Source organism: Topomyia yanbarensis, chromosome 3 (genome assembly GCF_030247195.1).
Source record: "Topomyia yanbarensis strain Yona2022 chromosome 3, ASM3024719v1, whole genome shotgun sequence".
Taxonomy (NCBI): domain Eukaryota; kingdom Metazoa; phylum Arthropoda; class Insecta; order Diptera; family Culicidae; genus Topomyia; species Topomyia yanbarensis.
Window position 1 is genome coordinate 274,527,779 of NC_080672.1, and position 19,426 is coordinate 274,547,204.

The following is a 19,426-nucleotide window of genomic DNA, read 5'->3' on the forward strand; positions in this document are numbered from 1 at the left end:
AAAACTGGGATGGGAAAGACGGACACCTGGCATGAGTAATATGGACATACATTGGCATTGGTAGCGATGAACATGGGACAAGGGGAGAGCGGGACGCTTCTCGATCAATAAATTTTGTTTTCTGTCGGTACGTCACAATCTAGGGATAATAACAAAATAGCCCAATAGTATGCAATTTGGCGGCATTCTGGTTAGTGCTCGCGTAATAAATATGTCCATCTTTTCCCACCGTACTGTGTCCGTCGTACCCAAACTGATACCAAATTTTAAAAATGTTCCAGATCATAAACGTCTCATTAATTTTTTTGTTTTTTCAAAAGTCAAGTGATAAATAGCCAGTACACTATGTCAACTTAAAATATTTCCCGAGATCAACAGCTTTCAGGTTTAAATCGTTATGTTCTGGTTTCAAAAAATTATATCCGTTAGCGCGCTCTCGAGAAAATTTTTTGTTTTGCATGAATATCTGATAATTCGCGTATTAGACAATAGCAGTATCTTTCAAAATCATTTGAAATCTTCTAAAAACCATATAGTATCAGTACCATTCAACTGAATTTTTCATTTAATGTGAAACTAAATTTGTCCATCTTACTCACAGTGTCCATCTTCGACGCAGTTCCCCTAATATTCGAAGAGAGATTTGTAAGAGTTATAAGAAATATCTCAGCACACTGTGAGGTGGATAGAAGGAGTTTTTCATAAAAAAAATCGGGTTGTTTATCTCTTTACTCGCAATCGTTACATAGCTTTTCTTAGGATAAGTACAAATAAACAAATCAAAACAACCAAACATAACTTTTCACGTGTTTACCACCCACTCTTAAAGCTCTCGCAAATTCTCCGAGTAGAACAAGGGAACCATCTCTCGGTTCTCACGATCAAACAGGCAGGAAAGGATTTTTCAGCTCTCGTAGGCGAAGCGTTTCATGCAAAGCTTCATCGCTTGCAGTCCACGTCGTACAACCTTTCGCGATAGCACCGTTTTTCACGGCACTCTCGAGCCTCTTCACACCACCACTAAAACACACATACGCATATACATTGTTGTACATATACAGATAGGACATCGAGACACGGCTACAAACACACAACTCGCACACTCACTCACAAATAGTGCTACGGAACAGCTCGCCGTAGGACAGGATTATAAAATATTTTCCTGTCCATTCGAAAACGAATCCTTGTCGGTTGGATTTGTAGTAATAAAAAAACTGTATGGTGGAGTTCTCAAAAACGCATTCGTTTGGAAATTATGTATGGCCGAGAAGGATAAAATGATGTGTGCCAGAAATCTGCTAACCTAGGAAGAAATAGTGCGAAAATCGAAGATATGTGCTATGATTCGGTTTAGTGAAAACGGAATTGAAGCTTAGTAAATTATCAAATGGGTCTACAGAGTGAAATGTGTGTTTATTTACGTAACATGAAAACGAAGCTATAGGCCACATCTTCCCTTTATTGTTATGTGAAAAATAAGAAGGTGAATTATTTTCTGTAATAGTCCCAAAGGAACTGGTGCCAACAATATAAATGGATAGAAAGCAAACCAACATTTTCGTGTTCTGCTTCCGGTCGATTGTGAGAAAAGCTAATCCAACACACAGTAATCCCTCTTGCTTGCCTTCAAATAGGGCGAGTATTGACAGCCATGCACATCATTGAATCGTTGAATTTGCATTCAATTTCAGCAAACATAACGAATAATGTATTGAGTGTCGCACAGACACTACACATTCCGCCCACCCAATATTTTGTGATTGGCAAGAAGAAAGCTCAGTTCTTATCATTCGGGAAAATCTACCATTTCAATCGATTTCAACCCAACTTGAAGTACATGTAGAGCGAGGATACCCATTAAGAGGAGACACCTACAGGAAGGAGCTCGAACGATAATTTGCAGCTGTGAATGCTAGTGTAAAAGCAGCTTTGCTGCAATAAAAACGGCCGCCACAGCTGCCGAGAGGAAAAGGTTATCAACCTTCACATGCCTATTATTTTTTTGATACACCCCCCTAAAAAGGAGCACTAGAATAGTAATACAAAAGCAACCTGCCCCTTCGTAGACTGTGTGAATCGTGTAAACACGTGAAATACCAAATCCTCTCGAATGCTCGGATTCCTGCATATCGCGTCCTTATGCATGGAATTGACAACCTAATCAAATTTTGGATCTCAGTAACAGAAAGCTTCTGTATTCCTTACATTTACTACAGAGAAGCATTACGAAAAATTCTTAAAAGCGAGTTTCAATCAGTTGAGTAGCCAATGAGCATGTGCAGAAAGTGCTGAAGCCACGAGAACTCTCACTCTCTTCTATCCCATTCTATAGCATGCTGCATGCCAGTTCTATTTGGTAGCTCTTATTCTCTGGTGCAAACGAATGGCGGTAGAAAACAATATGCCGGTCCCGTGGCCTCATATCTGTCATGAAACGAGCTTTTTTGCGATACAAAGTAATACCTATAATGATGTGTTACAATGTAGTAATTACAGGTTGAACCTTAGCACAGAAGACACCGCACCCGTTAGGCCATATGAATCCGGTTGTATGAGGTATACGTGTATTAGTAAGTGGTACGTTTTGCCCACTAGGTCAAACGGATGTTCTTCTTTGAGCAAATTCTGCGGTTCACTTGAAAAACTCAAACATTCCCGTGATTGTAGTCGTTTTACGAAATTGCGCGGAATAAAATACTAAACGTTTGATAATTTTTGCTTAGAAAATAAAAAATATAAATGTTCAGGAGATTCATACCACGATGGTTATTTCAAAGATCAATCCATCAGATCACGTGATATCTACTCGATTGTCCGTTTCATAACAATTCAAAGCATTCCTTTAATCTAATCATTCTTGTACAATTACCCCCTAAAAGGCAAGCGGGACTTACAAATCCGGTGACTACAGGTATTTTAGTTACGAAGTTGTACATCTAGTGAAGTTTGTGTATGGAAATTTGACGTTAAAATACAATTATGAAATATCAAACATAGATTACTCGAGAGAAACCTATTTTCATACATACACAGAAGATACAAGATGGGTCTAATAGGCCAGCAGAGTATTCTACGATCAACTGTGCAGTGCATACCATGATGCAAACAATTTCATCAGTACTCATGCTTGCGCTCATACCAATTTCGGCTTACATTTACATTTTACATATCTTACATATTTTTACACATGTCTATTTATTATTCTTCAACGAATTGGTCGATTTTATTCATCTACTGTTCGCCTGGATTATTGTTGTCTTTTTAATGCAGAATCATAATTTATTTGCTTTATTTGTTGTATAAACACCAACAGGTCTCTTGGCCCCAATGGTGGTTCTTAGCCTAGTTACACTTAAGGTTAGACAAAAAATATTATTAATCATATTTCTAGTTCAGTGAAAGTCGAAACCTGTGGCAACTCTATCGAAGACTCGCTGAAGTACGGTCACAGCGCTGTGGCGAGCGTAGTTGGTTCTCCTACAAGGTAGTCGCAGAAGAGAGTTAGTATACGCAGTGTTCGAATGCGGGCTTGAAGATTCAGGCGTTCTAGAATTGTAGTACAATCCACTTTGGCAGAGAGTAAGACCGAGACGAACAGGGCTCGAAAGCAGTCCCTCCGAATGCAGAGTGTATTAGTTGGCAACTGATTTCATAGCTGAAATCTGTTTCGCCATGGGAGATGCCGAAGGGCGAAGTGTATGAAACGGCGTTGGACAGCCTCGATCCTGTCAATCCCGTTCTGGTAGTACGGATTCCAAACAGCACACAGTGGTTCTATTCCCCAAGAGAGGCGGTCATAAATATATGCAATGCAAACATCGATACAAAACCATATTTCTTTAGTAAATTTTGGGTCGCTGAGTCCGAATCTCACATTAGAAAATTGATTGTATTCACCTAACAGTGTTATATGACCTTTCATATTACACTAATCATTCATATTTAATTATCATTATTTTTCGCTCTAACATTTTTAGAGTATCAAATAGTACATGTTTTGATGTGCTTGTAAAAAAAGAATCACGACTTTTCATTGAAAATTCTCGAAACTGCAGCTTTTGTGCTAGAACGCCAATATTTTGATATCATTTCCAGTGATCCTGATATCTCGTGAACAAAATCACAGACCAATTTTGAAATTTTGAATATGGTTCGTGATTACAATAGCAAGCTCACGACAAAATTTCAAATTAATTGTGAATTTTTCCCCGAAAGTTTTTATGAATACAAAGGGTTTTAGCTACTGTAAAAATAAAGCTTTTCGCATAAATTAAAAAAACCTCATTATGGTACCAATAATTTTAAAAAGAAGCAACAGTTCATGACTTTAAATTTATTTGTAAATAGGAACTACGGACATCGTATGAATCGCAACGGGCTTTCCAAAAAATCCGTATTCGAGAACATCGTAGTGGTACGAAGTGGAGTGAGTCGTTTGCCTCGTACATGTATTTCGAAAAGCAGCGTCCAACAAATTATTATAACTTAAGTTGTAATGATCCGATCGAAATTTTTTGTGAAAATAATAATAAGGCTATAAAGTTTCAAGATCTGAAGTAATAATAAAATAATATAATTTTAAAATGTGAAATATTGTTTTTCGTCTTGTATTATCTCTTCCAACATATACATATACAACTTAGATTCTCTAGGCATTCTGGGCGCAGACTTGCGCAGCTAAAACCTAGTTTAAGTGGAACTGAATAGTCTGAAGGCCATTTTAAAGCAAAATTCGCGAGGGATATCGAAGGAAAAACTTAGTTAAAGCCAAGTTCAATATTTGTATATAAGCCAAGTTCAATATTTGTAGGTTCTTCGAATACATATACAAAAATACTCATCTTTCTACACTTCATATTAACCAAAACCCGATAATTATCGTTCAATGCACTGCTAATAGTTACGTTGTCCGATGAAAATATACTAATATTGATAACTACAGCTCGACAAAAAAGATTCTGTTGAACAATCAATTATCAATATTATTTGACTTTGGTAAATAACGAACCACCCTAAGCATTCATTTATATACTAAAAAATCAGTTCATTGTTTGCCAAATCAAGTTAGAAACAATAAAACATAGGGTGATGAGCCTATTTTCACCATACTAAGCAAGGTGCCTCACTAATTCGGTAATTTCTTACCTTACAATCAATGGAATGCGTAAAAATTGACATCAACCGCTTTGCTTCGTTGTTAAGAACCAATATAATAACACAAATGCGTTGAAAACAGTAAAATTCTTGTGTTTGAGCACAATGAAAACTCGAATCGAGTGCCCCTATTGTTGCGCTACCATTTGACTCAATGCGTTGAACAAAGATAGCAATCACTGCTCTAACCAACGGCTTTAAATGGGTAGGGTGATAATAGAAACATGGCGCAAATAGGCTCATCACCGTACATCCATAACCATATAATCGAGAGACGAAAACACGTTTTTGTCGAAATATTTTTTTTTGTACTATTAGCCTGTGGGGGGACCCCTGTGCAGCAGAACAATATTCTGACGTAGAGCGGACCAACGCGCAGTAAAGCGATTTAAGACAGCTTATACGTCACTGAAATTTTTCGCTATTCGGAAGATGAACCCAAGCTGTCACACAATGTCGCCTAGTCGGACAAAACCTCAAAATTTTATTTTGGGGTTTTCATGATTTAATATTTTTATCTGTTTATAAATAAATCTCCTCAAAATATTAAGTCTTGAGGACGAAAGAGATTTTTTACAGAGCTTCAAAGGTGAAACAGATGAACACTTCGGGAAAAAACTGTATTCAAACCTGTGTTATTCAAATGGATATATCTTTTTAGTTAAGATTCCGATTAGGCTCGAACTGGTTTCATTTGAAAGGTTATATGCTGTACTTATACTTTCCATTCGATTGAGTCGTTACAAGCCTTTATTCTCGCTCAGACATAAAGAACAAATAATAAATCGCGCATTAAATTTAAATTTTAATCTTCAAAGTGGCTAAACTTTTTTTAAACAGTTCGGAAAGATCGCTCGTAGTTAATGATACTAGAAAATTAGTGTACTTTCCGAAAATGAATGTCTTATTTTGCCACTTTCTGCCCCGTGGTATGAAAAATGGTGATTTTTCATAATATGTCTGAAGGAGACGCAAGGTAGTGTTTGATTACCCAGAGTTCGTAATTTATAAATGTCTCCTAGCATTATCAAAATTTAAATATTATGTACTCACTGCATCAAATTTTTTGAATACGAATTTTCAGATATAGTGCACTTTATATTCGTAAATCGTCGCTGTTGTGCTATCTTATGACAAACGCCATTTTGGGGTAAACTGAGTTAGATATGCCACATTACTCGTCTAACGAATCTCTACAAGATGGCGTTTCCAGAATTTTAAAATTTTGCTTGGTTACTGAAATATAGCGAGAAAAGTGATTAGAAATTGTGAGTTTTTTGCTTCAAATCATTATATCTTGGGATTGGCTCAAGTTATAATAAAGTTTTCGTTGCTTTTATGTGTAAAAATGTCGTAGGAACACAATGGCATAATAATTTTCAAAAGAAAAATACATGTATTGGAAGAAAAACGCAGTTTTAGCTTTAAACTAGAAATATTGCCTATTTGGCAACACTGTAACCAAAAATAACTATTTATTCTAGATTCCCAGACTCATTTCCTTCAAAATGCATTTTACCGATTGTATATAGACCAAATTAAACCAAAGATATGAATAAAAGTTCATAAGTGGTGATTTTTTTCTATGGAAAATTTTCCATGCCCGATTATGACACGTCATACAAATTTTTTCATCAATACACACCTATGACACGTGTGAGTGCGACTTTTGTTTACATTTTTAGTGAAAACACGCAACATAGTCAACCGATCTTCATAATATTTGAAAGATTAATAGAGAATAGGTAGAAGCAACAATTGTCTTCTCTGAAATGTTTTTACCATTTATAAGTTTCATGATATTCAATCCCAAACTTTAAAAATCGTTTTTCTCGAAATGTGCAAAATGGCGCTTGTCATAAGATAGCACAACAGCGACGAAATGTTGAATTTTCGAACCACATTAAGTGCCAAAATTTTTAGGTAAAAATAAATAAAAATATGACATCAAATATGAATTCAGCGCCATCAAATTACCCTAATGTGAAGTTTTCATCGAATTCGAACCACTTTTGAGGTTTTGTCCAACTTCTGTATGGAAGGTGACCACTGTGTGTAGTGAATGATATCCACGATGTATGAAGTATGTGGTTTGCCGAATCCATGATAACTTCGGGATCCTTCATTAAGAGTAAAAAGGAATATTCGAGTCGAAGAAATGTTTAACGACCATTTCTCCGCGGTAGTTAAACTGAGTCGCTTTCGCGTGAACGTAGCGATTGAGCATTTGCTCGGGTTTAGTACCATTCTGTTTAGATCACGCCAAGTACTAAAGCTTTCCAGTTCCCTCTGAAGAAGCTCGCCATTGGTTTTATCCCGTATTTGTCGAAAAATTTTCATGCCGTCGGCGAAAGAAAGGCGGGGTCCTTGTAATGTGATATTGACGTCAGTAAAGTAGAGGAGGAATATTACTGCACCGAGATGGCTTGGCACATATGTTGTGAGCGAAAGCAGGTTGGTCGTTGTCGATCGTTTAGGCATAAAACCGTGTTGGTCATCTGCAATGTAATGTTTGCAGTGAAAGAAAATAGGGTCTAAAACAACCAGCTCGAATAGTTTTGATACGGCACTTAAGCACAAGATTCCCCGATAATGTTCGATTTGTTTCCTTTTTTATGAACTGGAAACATGTGCGCTACTTTCCAGCAGGAAGAGAATATTCCAGTACTGAGAGATAGCTCGAAGACTCGCTAAAGTGGTTCAAGAAGCCCACTGATGCACTTTTTGAAAATAATCGAGGAAACACTATCTGGGGCCGGGGAGAAACATGCTTTCAGTTTGGAATTTGCTGCAAGAATCGACACAAATTCGATTGATGGTTCGTTCTAGAGAAGGAGTTAAATTGGCGGCGGTAGCGACTTGTGGTGGAAGGAGCTCGTTGAAAAAAAAAACGCTTGAAAATTTGTCGGAGAACAGTTGGCAAATTTCCTTAGTGTCGGTGCCTAAAACTTCATTAAACGACAAACAAGAAGGTAAACCGGATTCTTTTCGCTGCTCGTTAACTTCCAGAACACCTTGGGCTTAGATTTCAGTTGACGCTCGACGTTTCGCTGGTGTCTAAAAAAGGTGCGTCTGCTTTGCAGTTTGTATTCGTGGTTGAGTTGAAAGTAGTGATTTCGTAATGTTTCGAGAATTTTTTAAATGCAGCTCGTTTGGCAGATTTCAATCGTCTAAGGACGGTTGATTGCCTGGGAGGATATTGATAAGTACTAATTGTTCGTTTTGGCACATGGCGGTCGATAATGTAGTTAAGAATATAAGAAATCGTCATCGCTGACCCGTTCGCGTCGTCATTGTTAAGATTTTAATCCCAGTTTGTATCCAACAGCGTGCTAACGATGCTGTCGTAATCAGCGTTTTTAAAATCGTAGACGATAGAGCTTGAGACGTTTTCAAAATTCACTCCTAAGTTACCAGCGAATACAAGATGTAGCGGGGGATGATGACGCACCTGCTTGACTAAAGGAGTCGGAGCAGTGCACTAGTACGGAACGTAGTCTAGGGCACTGTCAAAGCAGATGTCCAATGTACGTCCATTCTCGTTGGTGACATTGTTAATTTTCCGAAGAGTTGCGCTGCTGTAGTTGTCCAAAATACAACTGGCATTGTTAAAAGCACAGATTTTTCGATATCCAATCGTAGAAATCCATTACTTGCCTGGCACTACGTCAAGCCAGGTAAATTGAAGTCGCTTTGTATAACAATATCGTCATACGGGGCAGCGTTCGAGGCGATAAAAAAACGCAGGAAATATGTACATCGATCAGGCTGGAATCAAGAATTCTGTCAGGTGGAAAATACACAACACACAGGAACAGATTGCGATCGACAAGTTTCACTGATATCCACACTTGTACGGAGCTTGCCCACCGTTCATCGTTGATCACTCGGGCTTTTATACCATGTCGAACGGCGATAAGCACACCACCGACTGTTGAGGGCGTTGTGGTCACAGCGGTAGACATCGAATGTTGAACCAAACACCTGGTGAGCACGGTTGCCGAGCCACGTCTCGGTCAAGGCGATAACATCGTAACAGCAACCCGTGGTCGCGAGCAAATAGCTGTCGATTGATGAATTTAAGCCGCCTACATTCTGGTAAACCTCGATGTTGTTGGAGGAACGATCAGGTACAGCAGAGAGCGAAGCCATGTTGCCGTGTTGGAAGATACTTTCGTCAATCCCACGAACAGTATCGGAACGGCTCACGGTCGCTTGGTCGACTGAGGTGCGGGATACTATCGTCGTCGGCGAGAGAAAAGTTTGAAATCTGATCACAAGATGTCGGAGCAAAGGGCAAAAAACTGGAAGCGAAGAATACATCAGCGCTTGAAGTGTTCGGAACAGATGTATTCTTGCCATTTGCGGCGGGTTTGAAGACCCTTTCACCCATCCCACACACAGGACCGGGACGACTGATGATCGCTGGCTGCAATTGCTCGACTGTGGCGGGGGGATCGAGGGCTTCCATAGTGCCAACTGCGGTGCGTCCCAGTATGTGTTGAAACCCGATGGGGCGATGCGGAGAGCAGAAACAGGTTGGTACGATGAGCTAAAAGCGTGAATCGGCTCAACAGTTGTATCGTTACAATTTGTACTTGCCGAGAAAGACCCTTTCTCGACCCACACATACAGAACTGGGACGACTATTGAACGCAGGCGGCAAAGGCTCGACTGTAGCGGAGGGATCGAGGGCTTTTATAGTACCAATGCGATCGGCATCGACACTCCTTCACAATGGCGGTGTAGCTTGGTATAGTGGCATGGCCAATCGTGGCGGAGTCTTCTGCAGGGCCATTGATGGACCAGTTTGGAGTCGGCGGACTCCAAATGTTCGGGGTACGGCTGTCCTCAGATTCCCTGAACAGTAGGCCATGTGTCAGGGTTAAGAGCTGCATCACGGTACTTTCGGGGAACTCCAACTTTGAAGGCTATGAAGTTCAAAGTACTGACGTCTATGCCTTTTTTAACAAGCGGAATAATTTTTATCTCCTCATTACAATTTAGTCCTTCTTTAGACATTTTTTCGACAGTCTCCTTGCTAACGCTAGGATGAAAGCGGGAAAGATACATCCAGAGCAACGGCGCGGGAGGTGGAACCGTAGGTCCGGTTCGTTCAGGCTAGAGCCCTTTTTGTCTTTTACTGTATGCAGAAGCCGTCTCCACTCCAGTCGGTCCATTGCTGCTTGTCGCCAGCCACGCAGTCTTCGAAGGGCCCGCAGGTCGTCCTCTATCTGGTCGATCCACCGTGCTCGATGTATGCCCCGTCTTCTTGTTCTTGTAGGGTCGCCCTCAGGAACCATCTTCACCGGGTCGTCGTCCGACATTCTTACGACTTGTCCAGCTCACCGCAAACGTCCTATTTTTGCGGTATACGCGATGGGTGGTTCTTCCAGCAGCTGATGCAACTCATGGTTCATTCGCCTGCACCACGTTCCGTCATTCATCTGCACGCCATCATAGATGGTACGCAACACCTTTTGTTCGAAAACTCCAAGGGCGCGTTGGTCCTCCACGAGCATAGTCCAGGTCTCGTGGCCGTAGAGGACCACCGGTCTAATCAGCGTCTTGTAGATAATCAACATCGTGCGGCGGCGAATTTTGTTCGACCGGAGCGTCCTCCGGAGTCCAATGTAGGCACGATTTCCCACCAAGATCCGTGGTTACCAGTGAGCTCAAATACACGAATTCGTTGACCATCTCGATTTCAATCACCGTTAATCCGAACTTGGGATGGGAGGTTCACATTGAGGTGGAACCGTAACAATGTAGCTATTATCGACTAGCTTTCCACCACCAACAAGAATATTGCTCAGATCAGGGCCATCCTCGCGACGACGTCTCCGAGGTGGTCTAGAGATACCGGAGTTTGGCCGGACTGGAGTAGCTGTTAAAAACTTTCTAGAGAGGCGCGAATGGCATATCTAACTCAGTTTACCCTAAAATGGCGTTTATGATAAGATAGCACAACAGCGACGAAATATCCTTACGAAAATACCAAGAAGTTCAGTAATATCCCTTTTTAGTAAATTACTTTCAATTGGATACGATGATCTATGTTATTTTATACATGAACCGATTGTAATTAATGCCAGCTAACATTTTCAGCTGCAATTACTGGATAAGAATTTCTAATACTCTGTATTTTTTTTCGAAACAATACACGACAGTGACGAAAAGTGGAAAGTTTTGAGTGTAATTCAAAATGGGCATAGACTTGCCAAGTAGCAACTGGCGCATAGACTTAGCAAGTAGCAACTGGTTAAAAGTAAATTGGCACGATCATGTATAGCGACGGACAAAATAATAGGACCACTTTTTACAAAATGCAAATGTTAGCATTCTCTATATTTTCACTAGTTGAATATCAAGTTATTTTTACGCCAATCAAGTAATTTATAACTGCTTTTTATAAACAAGATGAGAATAGAACATATCCACCGCCTTTACATTGCATTTAAAAGAAATTATAATTGAACTCCAAAACAACGCTCAAGAAAAATATTCTCTCCTCCATGTTTGAATGTATTGTGACTAACGGTCTGAATTTTCTGAGCTTCGAAACAATCCACAGTGGAAGAAATCCGACCAAAAAGGCAATTAATTGGACGCCGCTGAAAAAGTATGAATAGGGGGACGAGCCTATTTGCGCCATGTTTCTATTATCACCTTACCCATTTGAAGCCGTTGGTTAGAGCAGTGTCTGCCATCTTTGTTCAACGCATTGATTCAAATGGTAGCGCAACAACAGGGGCACTCGATTCGAGTTTTCATTGTGCTCAAACACGAGCATTTTACTGTTTTCAACGTATTTGTGTTATTATATTGGTTCTTAACAACGAAGCAAAGCGGTTGATGTAAATTTTTACGTATTCCATTGATTGTAAGGCAAAAAATTACCGAATTAGTGAGGCACCTTGCTTAGTATGGTGAAAATAGGCTCATCACCCTATATATACTCCAATGTTGCGGATTTTTTTTAGGAAATAAAATGCACTCAATTCGGAAGCCGCTGAAAAAGTTCAAAGAATTATACCCTCAAAGTTACGGAAAATTTGTATACCGCACGCAACTGTGACCGGAGATATGGGGCTTTGAAGATCCGGAACGTTACCGGTATTCATCAAATCTGAGGTGTAATTAAGAAGCCGCAGTAAAAGTACAAAGAATTATACCCTCAAAGTTGCGGAAAGCTCTTGCGATCAAGATGCAATCAAATTTTTCATCGCACGCACTTGTGCTGGGTAAATTCGAAATATTTCGAAAAAGCATGTCCCGACCCAAGACTGGAATAAATGTTTTTTAACGTACCCAACCCAACCGGTACCAGATGATAATAAAACCTAAATTCTTACGGGTACAGGTTCGGGTCAGGTATAGGGTAAAATTACTCTATCTCCATCTCTAATACAATAGAGTACAATTCTTTGTAGGGGAATTATGGTTAAAACCGATACCTTAAGCTTAACGCTTTTTCTAAGTTACCACAAAACCAATAAAATTATAATTTTTATGTAGAATTCTTCTTCAGAAAATTCTTAACAAGACTTAATTTTTTCAGCGCTTCAAAAAATTGATTTCATTAAAAATTATTGGTTGTAAAACTTAAAAAACAAAGTGACTTTTTGTAGGCACTACGGGTAAAACCGGCACCCCATAGAGGTAAGATCGACACCCCCTTTAATTTATTTTCTCTCCACTTTATTAAAATCTTTATCTTTATTAAAAATGAGATATATGCGTGATTAATAAAGTGTGAGTATGTATGATGAAAATATGTGCTTTTTATTGCTTCATCATGTAGTGAGGGGAAGAAAGTTCGAAAGCGTAGTACTATAAATAAGAGTATTTATGCTATAGGATTATTTCTTGATATGAGTATTTCCAAATAATCCTTGCGTACATCATTGCAACCTCCAGTGTCATTTTATTTCGTAAGAGAAGAGTTGCAAGCGTTCTACGTTCTGCTAATTGGATTCATTCACTTGTAAGTGACACACACACTTCTTAGTAAAACTATTCTGATCATCAACGATCTATTGGGGTATACATAAGATCATTGCCTCATTGTGATAAAGTTCGTCTATGACAAACCAAGAGAACACTATAAATTCGGTTTGATGAGCTTTTTGCAGAAATAGCAAAAGCTTCGATACAATCAGATAAGCAAAAATTCCATTTTTTGATTTTTAAAGAGACTTACAAGAAATAAACACAATAAAAGTATTTCTGTGTATTTCTGCTAATACTATAGTGTTCTAATAGGCTAATTTAAGTGTCACAAAGATCCGCAGTATTTTGAAATGGATCGCAAGTATACACAACCATCTTAACAGCGTGTCGGTTTTACCCTAACCATAGGGTGTCGGTTTTACCCCAACAGCGCACATATTTTCATAAAAGCAATTAAAAATATTGAGTTTCTCAAACTCGTCTTCAATGCACCTAGTTGATCATAAGAAAGGCCGATAATAATAGGTGCTGAAAAATATGGTGATATGAAAAGCTTTTGTTCGGTTAAAACCTTGAAATCTACCAACGAAATTTAACATCCAGACGAGTATGAACGCTGCTGTCGTATGTTTTGTTTATTTTTATGACATTCGGCGCACTAACGTAAATCAAATTTTTCTTCAAATGCTCTAAATAAACGTACTAATAATAATATATCATTATGAAATGAATAAAAATTTGATTTCTAGGAAAAGTTGTGGGGTGTCGGTTTTACCCACAGTGTCGGTTTTTCCCACAATTCCCCTACTTTTAATGCGGCTTCTGCATTTGATGAAACCGTTTATGTTCCGGATATTCAAAGCCCCATATATCCGGTCACAAGTGCGTGCGGTGAACAAATTTGATTGCGTCTTGATCACTAGAGTTTTCCGCAACTTTGAATTCTTTGAACAGATTTGAAGAATACCGGTGATGTTCAGGATCTTCAAAGCCCTATATCTCCGGTCACAAGTGTGCGATGAACAAATTTGATTGCATCCTGATCGCTAGAGTTTTCTGCAACTTTGAGGGCATAATTCTTTGTACTTTTACTACGGCTTCTTAATTAGACCTCAGATTTGATGAATATCGGCAATGTTCCGGATCTTCAAAACCCCATATCACCGTTCACAACTGCATGCGATAAACAAAGTTTATTGTATTTTATTTCTTAAATTCCGCAATTTTTGGCGTATATATTGTCATACTTTTTCAGCGGCTTTCAATTAATTGCCTTTTTGGTAGGATTTCTTCCACTGTGAATAGTTTTCCACCACATCCAACCATTTTACATCTTTGCTTCATCCGACCAGAAGATGGCCGGTTATTTTTTTAATTTTCGGAACCAACCCACTTTTGTTGTTCTTTGACGAACTACAGTCGAGTCTCCCACTGGTCTAGTACGACTTTCCTGAGACTCTTGTCAACAAGTTTATGCTCCACAAACCTCCTCTAGAGAGTTCCGGGTGATACTGATTACTTTAGATCACCCGTGATCTGGTTTGAATATATCCACAGTGGTAAGTTGTTATATATAAGTATAAAAAAATGGCAGTAGTTTTCAGGGTACTGTACTGATGTACTGATTTCACATCACAACGAACATTGAAACTATGTTGTCGGTCTTTCAGGAACACGATAACAAAATCTCGCTATTCTTTTATCAATAGGGCCTTTTTCGAAATGTTATCTTCTACAAGCTTGCGAGGAATTCACTACAAATAGGCTTTCAAATCAATTTTCGATTTTCCTCCTGACTTACGTATACGTACAACAGAAGTTAAACTGCAAAATTTGGAAAATAACTAAACTCTGATCAGATAGCGAATGTGGTCCTATTTTTATGTCAAGTGGTTTTTATGGCATCCTTTGTTAAAATCTCATATCTATTTACATAAAGAAAGCTATGCCACAAAGTTGATAACGCTCAATGACACATCATTACTATTGCTCGCCGCTAGATGACATCATCTTAATCACAACGTAGAAGTTAGTGGGGAAAAAAATTAGCGCCGCAGAGGTCTTATTGTTTTGTCCGTAACTGTATATGTCAAAGGCATAAATATTCGCTGCTCATTGTAGGCTCACTGAGGTTGACACAAAAAATGCCTACAGAACCAGCTCTAATTTCAAAATCATGTCACTCTCTGATAAAAATAACCTACTTAGAGGGTGCTTCAATCACTAGTTTAATGAAATAGCACGTACTATGTCGGAATAAGATCAAATAGTTTAAATCGCGATTAGGCATATTGCTTTTCTACAGGAGTACTTGCTGCAAGAAACCCAGAGAGAGAGAAAGCTGGATGGCACCGTGTCAACAACGATAATGGACGTTTATGGGTTGAAAATAGCTGACAGGCCAGAAAGGTTCATCGAAAAGATCCAGTGTCTACGGCAAGGGTAACGGGTGGGCTCCTTTGGCAAACAACATTAATAGAGTTGAACTTGTTATTTTTTGGCGAGAGTCGAAATCAATTCCAGTTGGAACTGTCCCAACATCTTGTTGCGTTATGTCAGCTATTCTTACCACCGTCAACCGTCATTATTTGTATTGGCCTTCACACCTTTGCAATGCTTGAAACTCGGGAGTGGGTGTCACTTCTGCCTTTAGGTTTGCCAGCAGGCACCTCCACCAACCTAAATAATCGACACCGTAAAGGTCGATGTCAAATTGTCAAGTTGCGAATCGAAAAATTCGGAGTCCTCCATTTGGGTTTAACCCTGAATCACCTAACACGCTGTGCTCGTGCTCAACAGCCGTGGCGTGGTACTGTGAAGAACCGCCAAGTGATCCACTATCCACAGAAACTTTCCAGCACCCTCTCAAGGGTTCGTGACTGGCATCACAAAACATCACACGTTCCATCAAGGACATTCTTCCCGACTCTCCTAGCCACAACCAGCTGCTGACGGGAATTAATTCATCAACTGGTTTGTGACCCGTTAAATTAATGCTTATGCAGCTAGGCTTTCCCTACTGGGCCACTACAGTCACTGGGACACTTAGGGTAGAGAGGAAGAATCGTGAAGCGATTGACAGTTTCTCCTTCACCAAGCCGGCTTTCTTTTGTTCGGCTTGCTTTAGAGGCGTGGGAAGTAAAGTAGGTATTTGGAAACTAATTTAAAATTTTATGCTTAACTAGGTCACAGGGCATCATAGTAAGACAGTTACTGGTTCATAATTTCTGCATGGAGTTTAATAACGTCGTTAACTAGTCCCTGAACACGTTGAATTCAATAGGCATGAGCAAAAGGTTGCTCAGTATTTTTTTCCTTTTTTATTTCGACTATGTTAGTCACATTTTCTTTTTTACATTTTAACGACATTCAATTAGCCAGAGATTGCTGGGTAGGGAAAGTTATGAAAATTAGAGCCATAGTACTCAAGTGAGAGCAAGGATGTGAAGTAAACAGATCGGAAAACTAGAAGTGGCGGGGTCATTAGAACAGGCTTAATATCGTACGGGTAGCTCAATATGATTTTTTAGAAATTTCTAGATATAGAAGTGCAATATCTTATAAGCCATGTGCTGTGCTTCGACTTTTCAGATGCAGACAATGTTAAAGACGAGTAGTATTCTTTGTAATTGAATTGATAGTTAACCTTGCGTTAAGTTTGTACCTTTGCAAACTATTTTTTTCGAGTTTTGTGAACTATATATAGATTGTCGGAATTATGACCTCTCCCTCCCACCGAAGTGCGCTTTTTGCAGAGGCTTGTGGTGAACACTCTCCATGGCGAACCGCTCAACTGAAATAATAAAGTAAAAAAAATATTGTAGACATAGTGTGGTGTACTTGAACGGTTGGGTTTCACTCGGCTCAACGCAACGGTACTTTTCAAAAACTGTATTCCGAGATAATCGCGGTCAAAGTTTTGTGTTAACTTCATTCGTGGGTGGGACCATCGCGCTGCGAATGACTATAATTCAAACTCTTGTACTCCCATATGGATGATATTTTCGATAGACTTCGGAGTTCGATCGTAATAGCCATAGGTGTCTGACACGAATTATTTTTTCACTTCCGGCAATTGTGTTAAAAATTTGAAAAGTTTCTCCAGATACTCGTTGTCAAGTTGTCCAGGAATTACAAATTTTCGAAAAAGCGGACAGGAAGTTATGCCAATTGAATAAAAATGAGTCACCCTTCCAATAGCCATTTTACCAACTATTACTTTACAGGACGATTCTGGAGGGACACGTGACGCAAAATAATCTCGATGATGTTGATAATTTTCCACTTTATGATTTATTTTTAATACATTATATGTCTGAAAATATTGCGTTTTTTCAAGTCGGTTTAGCATGAATTGTTTCTGGCGAAAATTTGGATTAGGTCGTGGGTGGCAGTGGGAGATTCTCTTTGGAGTCTTTCTCTTCTGTTCATTACTCGGTCGCACTGTGGTACGGCGAGTAACAAAACCCCAAAATTCAATGTCTAGATATTCCTTTGCAAATATTTATTTTATTTCAGTCTTAATTTGAATAAAAAAAATCTCAAAATGTTACGACAATCGGATGAAAAATGAATTTTAAAGATATATAGGCCTCATCTTGCGCTTTTTTGCGCCGAAGTTTTCATATGTATGTTTTTGAAAATACCCAATGGAGACGCCCTGTAGCTTGTACATCTTCTTACAAATTGGTTGCCTAAACATCATCATATTACAGTAAGATTCCGATTTTGGCAACAAATGGGTTCCGTTTTTGGCAACATTCTTGTTGTACATAATAAGTCTTTAAAAAATGAGCAGTAGATATTTTTTTCGTATCAATTGACATCACATTTGGTTTTATTTCCGAACATTGGAGCCATATTAACCCCCAAACGCGCAAATCATTTTTTCCAAATTTTGTTAACATTGTCTCATAGTTTCAATATATTACTGTGATAATTTTGAGATGTTTTTCGCAATGTTGTTTTAAAACAGCCGTATGCATTTAAGGGTTAACTATATTTTACACTATACGTGTCGTATTTAATGACTACAATAAGTATAGAAATGTATTATTTATGTATAATATAACTGGTAACAGTGTAACTAATGTCTGACGTAATCAATTTTTACAGAAAGACCCAGAGTCTATGAACTAGTCAAGTACAGAGGAATGCGCTACAATGCATAAGACTAGTTCTGGAGAAAATTTTCAATATAACCTTAGTAACATTGCGAGCCTCTTTATCTTTCGATTATTACGATGTCACTACCAAATTTTCAGTACATATCGAAAGCCCGTATTTAGGAATGCAAAGCTGATAGCTTCCAAATAGTTTGTTTTAGATTTATGATGTCTTTGGCAAATTTGTTAGTTTTTTGACGATTTTTTCAAATGAATGGAATTAGGGTGGTCCTTATGGTTAGGATGTTCAAAGTATCGACTGTTTAGATGTGTGAAGCTTTCCTGCGCACACACAATAACATAATAACACATATAAATTGAAGCAAGCTTACTGAATAAACAATGCTATCTATAGACTATAATGGTTAATTTGTTATGATGTTTTTTTTTTAAGATTTGGGGTAGGGTGGCTCTTGAAAAATTTTTCATTAATTTTCAGAATGAAGAGATTACAGCCCCAGTAGCGAAATCAACAATACCTTGCAGTGAATTGTATGAGTTTTGACGTCCAGTGGACCGTAGAAAAGCTATTCAAACTACATGATATGTTACACCTCCGTAAAGAGGGGCATTCTACTCGAGAAGTGCGTGAAGATTGTGAGAATTTTACTGGACGACGCACAGTGGCTGGAGGCTGGCCAAAACCTCAAAAATTTATTTTTGAAATATTTATATTTTATATTTTTCCCAAATTTCTCATGTATTGAATGATGTATATTCATACATTTATGGTCATTGGATAAGAATAAGATTTTTAACAAGAGTTTAAACGTAGCAAAGTCCGGAAATTTTAATGATTTTCATTTCCGAAACCACCATTGCTCTGTTCACTTCAAATGTATGTTGCTCTTTTGATTTTGGTCCAATTTTAGCACAACTAGTTTCATTGTGTAGAGGAACGAAAGAGCTTGGTTAGTGATTAAAATACATTTGGTAAATTTGCTTGGAACTATGACTTTTTAGTTTAAATATGTTTGAGGTGGTCAGATCAAAAATACTTTTTTCACTAATGTATTCTGTACAAATTTCGGAAACATTTCGGAACGGTCACATAGTATACATTCTATGGGAAATAACCTCTACTTTTCGAATATAATGGTCTCGTTCTGCGCCTAGGTGCGCAAAAAGTTTTAAGGGGATTTTGAAGCTTTGTT

At 38.6% G+C, this 19,426-nt stretch overlaps 1 protein-coding gene across 3 annotated transcripts in view; it reads left to right on the forward strand.

Moving 5' to 3' along the window:
- Positions 1-959: 959 nt before the first annotated feature.
- Positions 960-19,426, forward strand: part of LOC131690257 (uncharacterized) — a 113,969-nt gene continuing 95,502 nt past the window's right edge. For all 3 annotated transcript variants that reach the window (XM_058975883.1, XM_058975885.1, XM_058975884.1), the window contains exon 1: positions 960-1,483. The gene's annotated coding sequence lies outside the window, so the exon portion shown is untranslated. The remainder of the gene's footprint in view (positions 1,484-19,426) is intronic.